The sequence below is a fragment of the Somniosus microcephalus genome, chromosome 4 (assembly GCF_052327205.1).
Source record: "Somniosus microcephalus isolate GS21.2 chromosome 4, FLI_Smic_1.0, whole genome shotgun sequence".
Lineage (NCBI taxonomy): Eukaryota > Metazoa > Chordata > Chondrichthyes > Squaliformes > Somniosidae > Somniosus > Somniosus microcephalus.
This window is the reverse complement of record NC_140990.1, coordinates 152,808,101-152,822,504: the sequence shown is the minus strand read 5'-3', so window position 1 is coordinate 152,822,504 and position 14,404 is coordinate 152,808,101.

The following is a 14,404-nucleotide window of genomic DNA, read 5'->3' as shown; positions in this document are numbered from 1 at the left end:
TCATTCTATAGTGGACACTAGGTGGAGCCGTAGAGCTGTGTAGCTGTATGTATTAAGACTACACTACCCAGCTGTATATATATTAAGACTACATTACCCATGAGGCACTAGGCTACCCACAAGGCAGCAATCAAAATGGAAGCCTCTACAGATACTGTACCTGGTCCACATGGGCTCAATAAAGTGTCTTGCAAAAGCTAGCTGTGTTAATAATAAGAATGTCTAGTTATTAATGAACATAAGATGGTACCAGGGTGGTGAAGATCTGCTGAAAATTGTGAAAAGCGACATGGAGAATTTGAAGCCACCAGAGCGTTTGAATCTCGAGGGAAATGTCGACTACAATTGGCGGATTTTTAAACAACAATTCGAACTCTACATTGCAGCCATCGGATTCGGTACGAAGCCAGACGCAAGGAAGATAGCGTTGCTGCTTACGGTTGCAGGCCCACAGGCGATAGAGGTATTTAATACATTTGTATTTAATCCAGCGGAGAACAGAGAAAAATTAGAAGATGTGCTAAAAAAATTTGATGCACATTGCTCTCCCAAAAAGAATGAGACGTACGAAAGATACATCTTCCGTTCTCGGACACAGCAACAAAATGAGACTTTTGATAGCTTTATAACTGATCTGAAACTGAAAGCACAGACATGTAATTTCTCTGAGCTCAAAGCATCCATGATTCGTGACCAGATTGTGTTTGGTATTCATGATGAAAAAGTCAGGGAACGTCTGTTGAGAGAAGCCGAACTAAATTTGGAAAATGCGCTGAAAATATGCCAAGCCAGTGAGCTAGCTTGAAAGCACGCGAAGACTTTCAGTGAAATCAATAATGATGCGATTGTAATGAGTGATAATGCTGCTGTCGGTGCTGTGTCCTACAAGGGGAAGAAACGTGGGCAGAACAGAAATGAAAAGCAATCGGAGGATGAAATTTTTAATTGTAAACGCTGTGGTTACAAACACCAGTTAAGACAATGCCCAGCGTTTGGAAAAATGTGCACAAAGGGTAATGGAAAGAATCACTTTGCCAAACAATGCTTTTCAAAAGTAAAAACAACGAAAGGGCAACAAGTTAATGTGATTGAGGACACTGATTTAAGTGAGACATTTTTTGTAGGAATGGTGTCATGTGACGATATCAAAAAAGATACAGAAAATGTGCAGCCCTCAGAAATGGACAATGCTGAACATAAAGTCAATGCAGTAAAAGTGGACAAATGGATGATCCCACTGCAGATAAATGGAGCATTAGTTGCATTGAAACTGGACACTGGTGCAAAAGCAAATTTAATCAGTATGAGTGACAAAAAATATGAAAGAAAAGCCCAAAATACAGAAAAAGTCAGTACTACTGAAGAGCTATAATGGACAGAAAATAGATAGCTTAGGTGTATGCAGACTTAAAGTGACAGTCAAAGACAAAGTGCATCATCTCATGTTTTCTGTTGTGGCTGAAAGACTTGATTCGATACTAGGTGACAAAGCTTGTGAAGACTTAGAACTGGTCAAGAGAGTCTACCGTATAAACTGTGCCATAAGCAGACCAGATGACTCAGGTGATGAAGCAGAGAGCCCATCAAGGATGAAAAGGCCAAAGGGTATCCATGTCTTCAAAAAGCCTAGTTTCTCCAAGAAGAAAGAAAAAGACTTTAAGGTCAAAGAGAAGCCAAAGGAAGAAAAGCACAAAGAGGAAAAACACAAGGAGAAAAAGTCCAAAGATATAACCGCAGCAGATGTTGTTAAGCAGTGGAAAGAGAAAAAGAAAAAGAAGAAGCCTGCACCAGAGCAGGAAGCAGTTCCGTGAATACTCCTTCTTCCCTCAGGCCAATCTTTGGTGTTCCATTAGCCGAGGCTGCTGAGAGGACTATGCTGTATGATGGGATCCAGCTGCCAGCAGTTTTTCGAGAGTGCATTGACTACATTGAGAGTTATGGCATGAAGAGTGAAGGAAACACTGAAACCCTCTCCAAGCAAAGGTCGCAAGGAGACCTCAATCTATACAAGAGCAGACTGATGACAATGCTGCAACTGCATCTTGTCATTCACCGCCAGAACAATCTCATGAAGACACATCAGGCTTACCTGTGTTGAGAAGATCCACACGTGAAGTAAAAGAGCCTGATAGACTTAATCTTTGAGTACAATGTAAAGCTTTGAAAATATGTTGACTGTTTTGAAAATGTTTATGCTTATAGAGCACCAACAAAAGTGTTACTAATATTATCTTTATTGTTTTCTTGAAAGTTGATTGATATTGATTTTGTTAAACCTCAAAGAAAGGGGGATGTAATGATCAATAACATGTCATTCTATAGTGGACACTAGGTGGAGCCGTAGAGCTGTGTAGAGCTGTATATAGCTGTATGTATTAAGACTACACTACCCAGCTGTATATATATTAAGACTACATTACCCATGAGGCACTAGGCTACCCACAAGGCAGCAGTCAAGATGGAAGCCTCTACAGATACTGTAACTAGTCCACATGGGTTCAATAAAGTGTCTAGCAAAAGCTAGCTGTGTTAATAATAAGAATGTCTAGTTATTAATGAACATAAGAGCCTCGACCAGAGACCGAGTCCGGCTTGGACCAGAGTCCGAGCCTGGCCTCGACCAGAGACCGAGTCCGGCTTCGACCAGACACCGAGTCCGGCTTGGACCAGAGACCGAGTCCGGCTTCGACCAGAGACCGAATTCGGCTTGGACCAGAGACCGAGTCCGGCTTGGACCAGAGACCGAGTCCGGCTTGGACCAGAGACCGAGTCCGGCTTGGCCCAGAGACCGAGTCCGGCTTCGACCAGAGACCGAGTCCGGCTTGGACCAGAGACCGAGTCCGGCGTGGACAAGAGACCGAGTCCGTCTTGGGCCAGAGACCGAGTCCGGCTTCGACCAGACACCGAGTCCGGCTTGGACCAGAGACCGAGTCCGGCTTGGACCAGAGACCGAATTCGGCTTGGACCAGAGACCGAGACCAGCTTGGACCAGACACTGAGTCCGGCTTGGACCAGAGACCGAGTCCAGATTCGACCAGAGACCGAGTCCGGCTTGGACCAGAGACCGAGTCCGGCTTGGACCAGAGGCCGAATTCGGCTGGGACCAGAGTCCGAGTCCGGCTTGGACCAGAGACCGAGTCCGGACTGGACCAGAGACCGAGTCAGGCTTGGTCCAGGGACCGAGTCCGGCCTCGACCAGAGACCGAGTCCGGCTTGGACCAGAGAACGAGTCTGGCTTGGACCAGAGACCGAGTCGGGCGTGGACCAGAGACGGAGTCCGGCGTGGACCAGAGACGGAGTCCGGCTTTTGCCAGAGACCGAGTCCGGCTTGGACCAGAGACCGAGTCCGGCTTGGACCAGAGACCGAGTCCGGCTTGGACCAGAGACCGAGTCCGGCTTGGACCAGAGACCGAGTCCGGCTTGGACCAGAGACCGAGTCCGGCGTGGACCAGAGACCAAGTCTGGCTTGGATCAGAGCCCGAGTCCGGCTTGGACCAGGGACAGACTCCGGCTTGGACCAGAGACCGAGTCCGGCCTCGACCAGAGACCGAGTCCGGCTTGGACCAGAGACCGAGCCCGGCTTGGACCAGAGACCGAGCCCGGCCTCGACCAGAGACCGAGTCCGGCTTTGACCACAGACCGAATCCGGTGTGGACCAGAGACCGAGTCCGGCTTGGCCTGAGACCGAGTCCGTCTTGGACCAGAGACCGAGTCCGGCTTGGACCAGAGACCGAGTCCGGCGTGGACCAGAGACCGAGTCCGGCTTGGACCAGAGACCGAGTCCGGCTTGGGCCAGAGACCGAGTCCGGCTTCGACCAGAGACCGAGTCCGGCTTGGACCAGAGACCGAGTCCGGCTTGGACCAGAGACCGAGTCCAGCTTGGACCAGAGACCGAATTCGGCTTGGACCAGAGACCGAGGCCAGCTTGGACCAGACACCGAGTCCGGCTTGGACCAGGGACCGAGTCCGGCTTCGACCAGAGACCGAGTCCGGCTTGGACCAGAGACCGAGTCCGGCTTGGACCAGAGACCAAATTCGGCTTGGACCAGAGGCCAAGTCCAGCTTGGACCAGAGACCGAGTCCGGCTTGGACCAGAGACCGAGTCCGGACAGGACCAGAGGCCGAGTCCGGCTTGGACCAGAGACCGAGTCTGGCTTGGACCAGAGACCGAGTCCGGCGTGGACCAGAGACAGAGTCCGGCTTGGACCAGAGACCGAGTCCGGCTTGGGCCAGAGACCGAGTCTGGCTTCGACCAGAGACCGAGTCCGGCTTGGACCAGAGACCGAGTCCGGCTTGGACCAGAGACCGAATTCGGCTTGGACCAGAGACCGAGTCCGGCTTCGACCAGAGACCGAGTCCGGCTTGGACCAGAGACCGAATCCGGCGTGGACCAGAGACCGAGTCCGGCTTGGACCAGAGAACGATTCCGGCTTGGACCAGAGACCGAGTCCGGCGTGGACCAGAGACAGAGTCCGGCGTGGACCAGAGACGGAGTCCGGCTTGGGCCAGAGACCGAGTCCGGCTTCGACCAGAGACCGAGTCCGGCTTGGACCAGAGACCGAGTCCGGCTTGGACCAGAGACCGAGTCCGGCTTGGACCAGAGACCAAGTCTGGCGTGGACCAGAGCCCGAGTCCGGCTTGGACCAGAGACAGACTCCGGCTTGGACCAGAGACCGAGTCCGGCCTCGACCAGAGACCGAGTCCGGCTTGGACCAGAGACCGAGCCCGGCTTGGACCAGAGACCGAATCCGGCGTGGACCAGAGACCGAGTCCGGCTTGGCCCAGAGACCGAGTCCGGCTTGGACCAGAGACCGAGTCCGGCTTGGACCAGAGACCGAGTCTGGCGTGGACCAGAGACCGAGTCCGGCTTGGGCCAGAGACCGAGTCCGGCTTCGACCAGAGACCGAGTCCAGCTTGGACCAGAGACCGAGTCCGGCTTGGACCAGAGACCGAGTCCAGCTTGGACCAGAGACCGAATTCGGCTTGGACCAGAGACCGAGTCCAGCTTGGACCAGACACCGAGTCCGGCTTGGACCTGGGACCGAGTCCGGCTTCGACCAGAGACCGAGTCCGGCTTGCACCAGAGACCGAGTCCGGCTTGGACGAGAGACCGAATTCGGCTTGGACCAGAGGCCAAGTCCAGCTTGGACCAGAGACCGAGTCCGGACAGGACCAGAGACCGAGCCAGGCTTGGTCCAGAGACCGAGTCCGGCCTCGACCAGAGACCGAGTCCGGCTTGGACCAGAGAACGAGTCCGGCTTGGACCAGAGACCGAGTCCGGCGTGGACCAGAGACGGAGTCCGGCGTGGACCAGAGACGGAGTCCGGCTTGGGCCAGAGACCGAGTCCGGCTTCGACCAGAGACCGAGTCCGGCTTGGACCAGAGACCGAGTCCGGCTTGGACCAGAGACCGAGTCCGGCTTGGACCAGAGACCGAGACCGGCATGGACCAGAGACCGAGTCCGGCTTGGACCAGAGTCTGAGTCCGTCTTGGACCAGAGACCGAGCCCGGCTTGGACCAGAGACCGAGTCCGGCTTGGACCAGAGACCGAGGCCGGCCTGGACCAGAGGCCGAGTCCGGCTTGGACCAGAGACCGAGTCCGGCTTGGACCAGAGACCGAGTCCGGCGTGGACCAGAGACCGAGTCCGGCTTGGACCAGAGACCGAGTCCGGCTTGGACCAGAGACCGAATCCGGCTTGGGCCAGAGACCGAATTCGGCTTGGACCAGAGACCGAGTCCAGCTTGTCCAGACACCGAGTCCGGCTTGGACCAGAGACCGAATCCGGCTTGGACGAGAGACCGAGTCCGGCTTGGACCAGAGACCGAATTCGGCTTGGACCAGAGACCGAATTCGGCTTGGACCAGAGACCGAGTCCAGCTTGGACCAGACACCGAGTCCGGCTTGGACCAGAGACCGAATCCGGCTTGGACTAGAGACCGAGTCCGGCTTGGACCAGAGACCGAATTCGGCTTGGACCAGAGACCGAGTCCAGCTTGGACCAGACACCGAGTCCGGCTTGGACGAGAGACCGAGTCCGGCTTCGACCAGAGACCGAGTCCAGCTTGGACCAGAGACCGAGTCCGGCTTGGACCAGAGACCGAGTCCGGACTGGACCAGAGACCGAGTCCGGCTTGGACCAGAGTCCGAGTCCGGCTTGGACCAGAGACCGAGTCTGGCGTGGACCAGAGACCGAGTCCGGCTTGGGCCAGAGACCGAGTCCGGCTTGGACCAGAGACCGAGTCCGGCTTGGACCAGAGACCGAGTCTGGCGTGGACCAGAGACCGAGTCCGGCTTGGGCCAGAGACCGAGTCCGGCTTCGACCAGAGACCGAGTCCAGCTTGGACCAGAGACCAAGTCCGGCTTGGACCAGAGACCGAGTCCAGCTTGGACCAGAGACCGAATTCGGCTTGGACCAGACACCGAGTCCAGCTTGGACCAGACACCGAGTCCGGCTTGGACCTGGGACCGAGTCCGGCTTCGACCAATGACCGAGTCCGGCTTGCACCAGAGACCGAGTCCGGCTTGGACGAGAGACCGAATTCGGCTTGGACCAGAGGCCAAGTCCAGCTTGGACCAGAGACCGAGTCCGGCTTGGACCAGAGACCGAGTCCGGACAGGACCAGAGACCGAGTCAGGCTTGGTCCAGAGACCGAGTCCAGCCTCGACCAGAGACCGAGTCCGGCTTGGACCAGAGAACGAGTCCAGCTTGGACCAGAGACCGAGTCCGGCGTGGACCAGAGACGGAGTCCGGCGTGGACCAGAGACCGAGTCCGGCTTGGACCAGAGTCTGAGTCCGCCTTGGACCAGAGACCGAGCCCGGCTTGGACCAGAGACCGAGTCCGGCTTTGACCAGAGACCGAGGCCGGCCTGGACCAGACACCGAGCCCGGCTTCGACCAGAGACCGAGTCCGGCTTGGACCAGAGACCGAGCCCGGCCTCGACCAGAGACCGAGTCCGGCTTGGACCAGAGACCGAGTCCGGCTTGGACCAGAGACCGAGTCCGGACTGGACCAGAGACCGAGTCCGGCTTGGACCAGAGAACGAGTCCGGCTTGGACCAGAGACCGAGTCCGGCGTGGACCAGAGACGGAGTCCGGCGTGGACCAGAGACGGAGTCCGGCTTGGGCCAAAGACCGAGTCCGGCTTCGACCAGAGACCGAGTCCGGCTTGGACCAGAGACCGAGTCCGGCTTCGGCCAGAGACCGAGTCCGGCTTGGACCAGAGACCGAGTCCGGCTTGGACCACAGACCGAGTCCGGCTTGGACCAGAGACCGAGTCCGGCTTGGACCAGAGACCGAGTCCGGCTTGGACCAGAGACCGAGTCCGGCTTGGACCAGAGACCGAGTCCGGCTTGGACCAGAGACCGAGTCCGGCTTGGACCAGAGACCGAGTCCGGCTTGCACCAGAGACCGAGTCCGGCTTGGACCAGAGACCGAGTCCGGCTTGGACCAGAGACCAAGTCTGGCGTGGATCAGAGCCCGAGTCCGGCTTGGACCAGAGACAGACTCCGGCTTGAACCAGAGACCGAGTCCGGCCTCGACCAGAGACCGAGTCCGGCTTGGACCAGAGACCGAGCCCGGCTTGGACCAGAGACCGAGCCCGGCCTCGACCAGAGACCGAGTCCGGCTTTGACCACAGACCAAATCCGGCGTGGACCAGAGACCGAGTCCGGCTTGGCCCAGAGACCGAGTCCGGCTTGGACCAGAGACCAAGTCCGGCTTGGACCAGAGACCGAGTCTGGCGTGGACCAGAGACCGAGTCCGGCTTGGGCCAGAGACCGAGTCCGGCTTGGACCAGAGACCAAATTCGGCTTGGACCAGAGGCCAAGTCCAGCTTGGACCAGAGACCGAGTCCGGCTTGGACCAGAGACCGAGTCCGGACAGGACCAGAGGCCGAGTCCGGCTTGGACCAGAGACCGAGTCTGGCTTGGACCAGAGACCGAGTCCGGCGTGGACCAGAGACAGAGTCCGGCTTGGACCAGAGACCGAGTCCGGCTTGGGCCAGAGACCGAGTCTGGCTTCGACCAGAGACCGAGTCCGGCTTGGACCAGAGACCGAGTCCGGCTTGGACCAGAGACCGAATTCGGCTTGGACCAGAGACCGAGTCCGGCTTCGACCAGAGACCGAGTCCGGCTTGGACCAGAGACCGAATCCGGCGTGGACCAGAGACCGAGTCCGGCTTGGACCAGAGAACGATTCCGGCTTGGACCAGAGACCGAGTCCGGCGTGGACCAGAGACAGAGTCCGGCGTGGACCAGAGACGGAGTCCGGCTTGGGCCAGAGACCGAGTCCGGCTTCGACCAGAGACCGAGTCCGGCTTGGACCAGAGACCGAGTCCGGCTTGGACCAGAGACCGAGTCCGGCTTGGACCAGAGACCAAGTCTGGCGTGGACCAGAGCCCGAGTCCGGCTTGGACCAGAGACAGACTCCGGCTTGGACCAGAGACCGAGTCCGGCCTCGACCAGAGACCGAGTCCGGCTTGGACCAGAGACCGAGCCCGGCTTGGACCAGAGACCGAATCCGGCGTGGACCAGAGACCGAGTCCGGCTTGGCCCAGAGACCGAGTCCGGCTTGGACCAGAGACCGAGTCCGGCTTGGACCAGAGACCGAGTCTGGCGTGGACCAGAGACCGAGTCCGGCTTGGGCCAGAGACCGAGTCCGGCTTCGACCAGAGACCGAGTCCAGCTTGGACCAGAGACCGAGTCCGGCTTGGACCAGAGACCGAGTCCAGCTTGGACCAGAGACCGAATTCGGCTTGGACCAGAGACCGAGTCCAGCTTGGACCAGACACCGAGTCCGGCTTGGACCTGGGACCGAGTCCGGCTTCGACCAGAGACCGAGTCCGGCTTGCACCAGAGACCGAGTCCGGCTTGGACGAGAGACCGAATTCGGCTTGGACCAGAGGCCAAGTCCAGCTTGGACCAGAGACCGAGTCCGGACAGGACCAGAGACCGAGCCAGGCTTGGTCCAGAGACCGAGTCCGGCCTCGACCAGAGACCGAGTCCGGCTTGGACCAGAGAACGAGTCCAGCTTGGACCAGAGACCGAGTCCGGCGTGGACCAGAGACGGAGTCCGGCGTGGACCAGAGACGGAGTCCGGCTTGGGCCAGAGACCGAGTCCGGCTTCGACCAGAGACCGAGTCCGGCTTGGACCAGAGACCGAGTCCGGCTTGGACCAGAGACCGAGTCCGGCTTGGACCAGAGACCGAGACCGGCATGGACCAGAGACCGAGTCCGGCTTGGACCAGAGTCTGAGTCCGTCTTGGACCAGAGACCGAGCCCGGCTTGGACCAGAGACCGAGTCCGGCTTGGACCAGAGACCGAGGCCGGCCTGGACCAGAGGCCGAGTCCGGCTTGGACCAGAGACCGAGTCCGGCTTGGACCAGAGACCGAGTCCGGCGTGGACCAGAGACCGAGTCCGGCTTGGACCAGAGACCGAGTCCGGCTTGGACCAGAGACCGAATCCGGCTTGGGCCAGAGACCGAATTCGGCTTGGACCAGAGACCGAGTCCAGCTTGTCCAGACACCGAGTCCGGCTTGGACCAGAGACCGAATCCGGCTTGGACGAGAGACCGAGTCCGGCTTGGACCAGAGACCGAATTCGGCTTGGACCAGAGACCGAATTCGGCTTGGACCAGAGACCGAGTCCAGCTTGGACCAGACACCGAGTCCGGCTTGGACCAGAGACCGAATCCGGCTTGGACTAGAGACCGAGTCCGGCTTGGACCAGAGACCGAATTCGGCTTGGACCAGAGACCGAGTCCAGCTTGGACCAGACACCGAGTCCGGCTTGGACGAGAGACCGAGTCCGGCTTCGACCAGAGACCGAGTCCAGCTTGGACCAGAGACCGAGTCCGGCTTGGACCAGAGACCGAGTCCGGACTGGACCAGAGACCGAGTCCGGCTTGGACCAGAGTCCGAGTCCGGCTTGGACCAGAGACCGAGTCTGGCGTGGACCAGAGACCGAGTCCGGCTTGGGCCAGAGACCGAGTCAGGCTTGGACCAGAGACCGAGTCCGGCTTGGACCAGAGACCGAGTCTGGCGTGGACCAGAGACCGAGTCCGGCTTGGGCCAGAGACCGAGTCCGGCTTCGACCAGAGACCGAGTCCAGCTTGGACCAGAGACCAAGTCCGGCTTGGACCAGAGACCGAGTCCAGCTTGGACCAGAGACCGAATTCGGCTTGGACCAGACACCGAGTCCAGCTTGGACCAGACACCGAGTCCGGCTTGGACCTGGGACCGAGTCCGGCTTCGACCAATGACCGAGTCCGGCTTGCACCAGAGACCGAGTCCGGCTTGGACGAGAGACCGAATTCGGCTTGGACCAGAGGCCAAGTCCAGCTTGGACCAGAGACCGAGTCCGGCTTGGACCAGAGACCGAGTCCGGACAGGACCAGAGACCGAGTCAGGCTTGGTCCAGAGACCGAGTCCAGCCTCGACCAGAGACCGAGTCCGGCTTGGACCAGAGAACGAGTCCAGCTTGGACCAGAGACCGAGTCCGGCGTGGACCAGAGACGGAGTCCGGCGTGAACCAGAGACCGAGTCCGGCTTGGACCAGAGTCTGAGTCCGCCTTGGACCAGAGACCGAGCCCGGCTTGGACCAGAGACCGAGTCCGGCTTTGACCAGAGACCGAGGCCGGCCTGGACCAGACACCGAGCCCGGCTTCGACCAGAGACCGAGTCCGGCTTGGACCAGAGACCGAGCCCGGCCTCGACCAGAGACCGAGTCCGGCTTGGACCAGAGACCGAGTCCGGCTTGGACCAGAGACCGAGTCCGGACTGGACCAGAGACCGAGTCCGGCTTGGACCAGAGAACGAGTCCGGCTTGGACCAGAGACCGAGTCCGGCGTGGACCAGAGACGGAGTCCGGCGTGGACCAGAGACGGAGTCCGGCTTGGGCCAAAGACCGAGTCCGGCTTCGACCAGAGACCGAGTCCGGCTTGGACCAGAGACCGAGTCCGGCTTCGGCCAGAGACCGAGTCCGGCTTGGACCAGAGACCGAGTCCGGCTTGGACCACAGACCGAGTCCAGCTTGGACCAGAGACCGAGTCCGGCTTGGACCAGAGACCGAGTCCGGCTTGGACCAGAGACCGAGTCCGGCTTGGACCAGAGACCGAGTCCGGCTTGGACCAGAGACCGAGTCCGGCTTGGACCAGAGACCGAGTCCGGCTTGCACCAGAGACCGAGTCCGGCTTGGACCAGAGACCGAGTCCGGCTTCGACCAGAGACCGAGTCCGGCTTGGACCAGAGACCAAGTCTGGCGTGGATCAGAGCCCGAGTCCGGCTTGGACCAGAGACAGACTCCGGCTTGAACCAGAGACCGAGTCCGGCCTCGACCAGAGACCGAGTCCGGCTTGGACCAGAGACCGAGTCCAGCTTGGACCAGACACCGAGTCCGGCTTGGACCTGGGACCGAGTCCGGCTTCGACCAGAGACCGAGTCCGGCTTGCACCAGAGACCGAGTCCGGCTTGGACGAGAGACCGAATTCGGCTTGGACCAGAGGCCAAGTCCAGCTTGGACCAGAGACCGAGTCCGGACAGGACCAGAGACCGAGCCAGGCTTGGTCCAGAGACCGAGTCCGGCCTCGACCAGAGACCGAGTCCGGCTTGGACCAGAGAACGAGTCCAGCTTGGACCAGAGACCGAGTCCGGCGTGGACCAGAGACGGAGTCCGGCGTGGACCAGAGACGGAGTCCGGCTTGGGCCAGAGACCGAGTCCGGCTTCGACCAGAGACCGAGTCCGGCTTGGACCAGAGACCGAGTCCGGCTTGGACCAGAGACCGAGTCCGGCTTGGACCAGAGACCGAGACCGGCATGGACCAGAGACCGAGTCCGGCTTGGACCAGAGTCTGAGTCCGTCTTGGACCAGAGACCGAGCCCGGCTTGGACCAGAGACCGAGTCCGGCTTGGACCAGAGACCGAGGCCGGCCTGGACCAGAGGCCGAGTCCGGCTTGGACCAGAGACCGAGTCCGGCTTGGACCAGAGACCGAGTCCGGCGTGGACCAGAGACCGAGTCCGGCTTGGACCAGAGACCGAGTCCGGCTTGGACCAGAGACCGAATCCGGCTTGGGCCAGAGACCGAATTCGGCTTGGACCAGAGACCGAGTCCAGCTTGTCCAGACACCGAGTCCGGCTTGGACCAGAGACCGAATCCGGCTTGGACGAGAGACCGAGTCCGGCTTGGACCAGAGACCGAATTCGGCTTGGACCAGAGACCGAATTCGGCTTGGACCAGAGACCGAGTCCAGCTTGGACCAGACACCGAGTCCGGCTTGGACCAGAGACCGAATCCGGCTTGGACTAGAGACCGAGTCCGGCTTGGACCAGAGACCGAATTCGGCTTGGACCAGAGACCGAGTCCAGCTTGGACCAGACACCGAGTCCGGCTTGGACGAGAGACCGAGTCCGGCTTCGACCAGAGACCGAGTCCAGCTTGGACCAGAGACCGAGTCCGGCTTGGACCAGAGACCGAGTCCGGACTGGACCAGAGACCGAGTCCGGCTTGGACCAGAGTCCGAGTCCGGCTTGGACCAGAGACCGAGTCTGGCGTGGACCAGAGACCGAGTCCGGCTTGGGCCAGAGACCGAGTCAGGCTTGGACCAGAGACCGAGTCCGGCTTGGACCAGAGACCGAGTCTGGCGTGGACCAGAGACCGAGTCCGGCTTGGGCCAGAGACCGAGTCCGGCTTCGACCAGAGACCGAGTCCAGCTTGGACCAGAGACCAAGTCCGGCTTGGACCAGAGACCGAGTCCAGCTTGGACCAGAGACCGAATTCGGCTTGGACCAGACACCGAGTCCAGCTTGGACCAGACACCGAGTCCGGCTTGGACCTGGGACCGAGTCCGGCTTCGACCAATGACCGAGTCCGGCTTGCACCAGAGACCGAGTCCGGCTTGGACGAGAGACCGAATTCGGCTTGGACCAGAGGCCAAGTCCAGCTTGGACCAGAGACCGAGTCCGGCTTGGACCAGAGACCGAGTCCGGACAGGACCAGAGACCGAGTCAGGCTTGGTCCAGAGACCGAGTCCAGCCTCGACCAGAGACCGAGTCCGGCTTGGACCAGAGAACGAGTCCAGCTTGGACCAGAGACCGAGTCCGGCGTGGACCAGAGACGGAGTCCGGCGTGAACCAGAGACCGAGTCCGGCTTGGACCAGAGTCTGAGTCCGCCTTGGACCAGAGACCGAGCCCGGCTTGGACCAGAGACCGAGTCCGGCTTTGACCAGAGACCGAGGCCGGCCTGGACCAGACACCGAGCCCGGCTTCGACCAGAGACCGAGTCCGGCTTGGACCAGAGACCGAGCCCGGCCTCGACCAGAGACCGAGTCCGGCTTGGACCAGAGACCGAGTCCGGCTTGGACCAGAGACCGAGTCCGGACTGGACCAGAGACCGAGTCCGGCTTGGACCAGAGAACGAGTCCGGCTTGGACCAGAGACCGAGTCCGGCGTGGACCAGAGACGGAGTCCGGCGTGGACCAGAGACGGAGTCCGGCTTGGGCCAAAGACCGAGTCCGGCTTCGACCAGAGACCGAGTCCGGCTTGGACCAGAGACCGAGTCCGGCTTCGGCCAGAGACCGAGTCCGGCTTGGACCAGAGACCGAGTCCGGCTTGGACCACAGACCGAGTCCAGCTTGGACCAGAGACCGAGTCCGGCTTGGACCAGAGACCGAGTCCGGCTTGGACCAGAGACCGAGTCCGGCTTGGACCAGAGACCGAGTCCGGCTTGGACCAGAGACCGAGTCCGGCTTGGACCAGAGACCGAGTCCGGCTTGCACCAGAGACCGAGTCCGGCTTGGACCAGAGACCGAGTCCGGCTTCGACCAGAGACCGAGTCCGGCTTGGACCAGAGACCAAGTCTGGCGTGGATCAGAGCCCGAGTCCGGCTTGGACCAGAGACAGACTCCGGCTTGAACCAGAGACCGAGTCCGGCCTCGACCAGAGACCGAGTCCGGCTTGGACCAGAGACCGAGCCCGGCTTGGACCAGAGACCGAGCCCGGCCTCGACGAGAGACCGAGTCCGGCTTTGACCACAGACCAAATCCGGCGTGGACCAGAGACTGAGTCCGGCTTGGCCCAGAGACCGAGTCCGGCTTGGACCAGAGACCAAGTCCGGCTTGGACCAGAGACCGAGTCTGGCGTGGACCAGAGACCGAGTCCGGCTTGGGCCAGAGACCGAGTCCGGCTTCGACCAGAGACCGAGTCCAGCTTGGACCAGAGACCGAGTCCGGCTTGGACCAGAGACCGAGTCCAGCTTGGACCAGAGACCGAATTCGGCTTGGACCAGAGACCGAGTCCAGCTTGGACCAGACACCGAGTCCGGCTTGGACCTGGGACCGAGTCCGGCTTCGACCAGAGACCGAGTCCGGCTTGCACCAGAGACAGAGTCCGGCTTGGACGAGAGACCAAA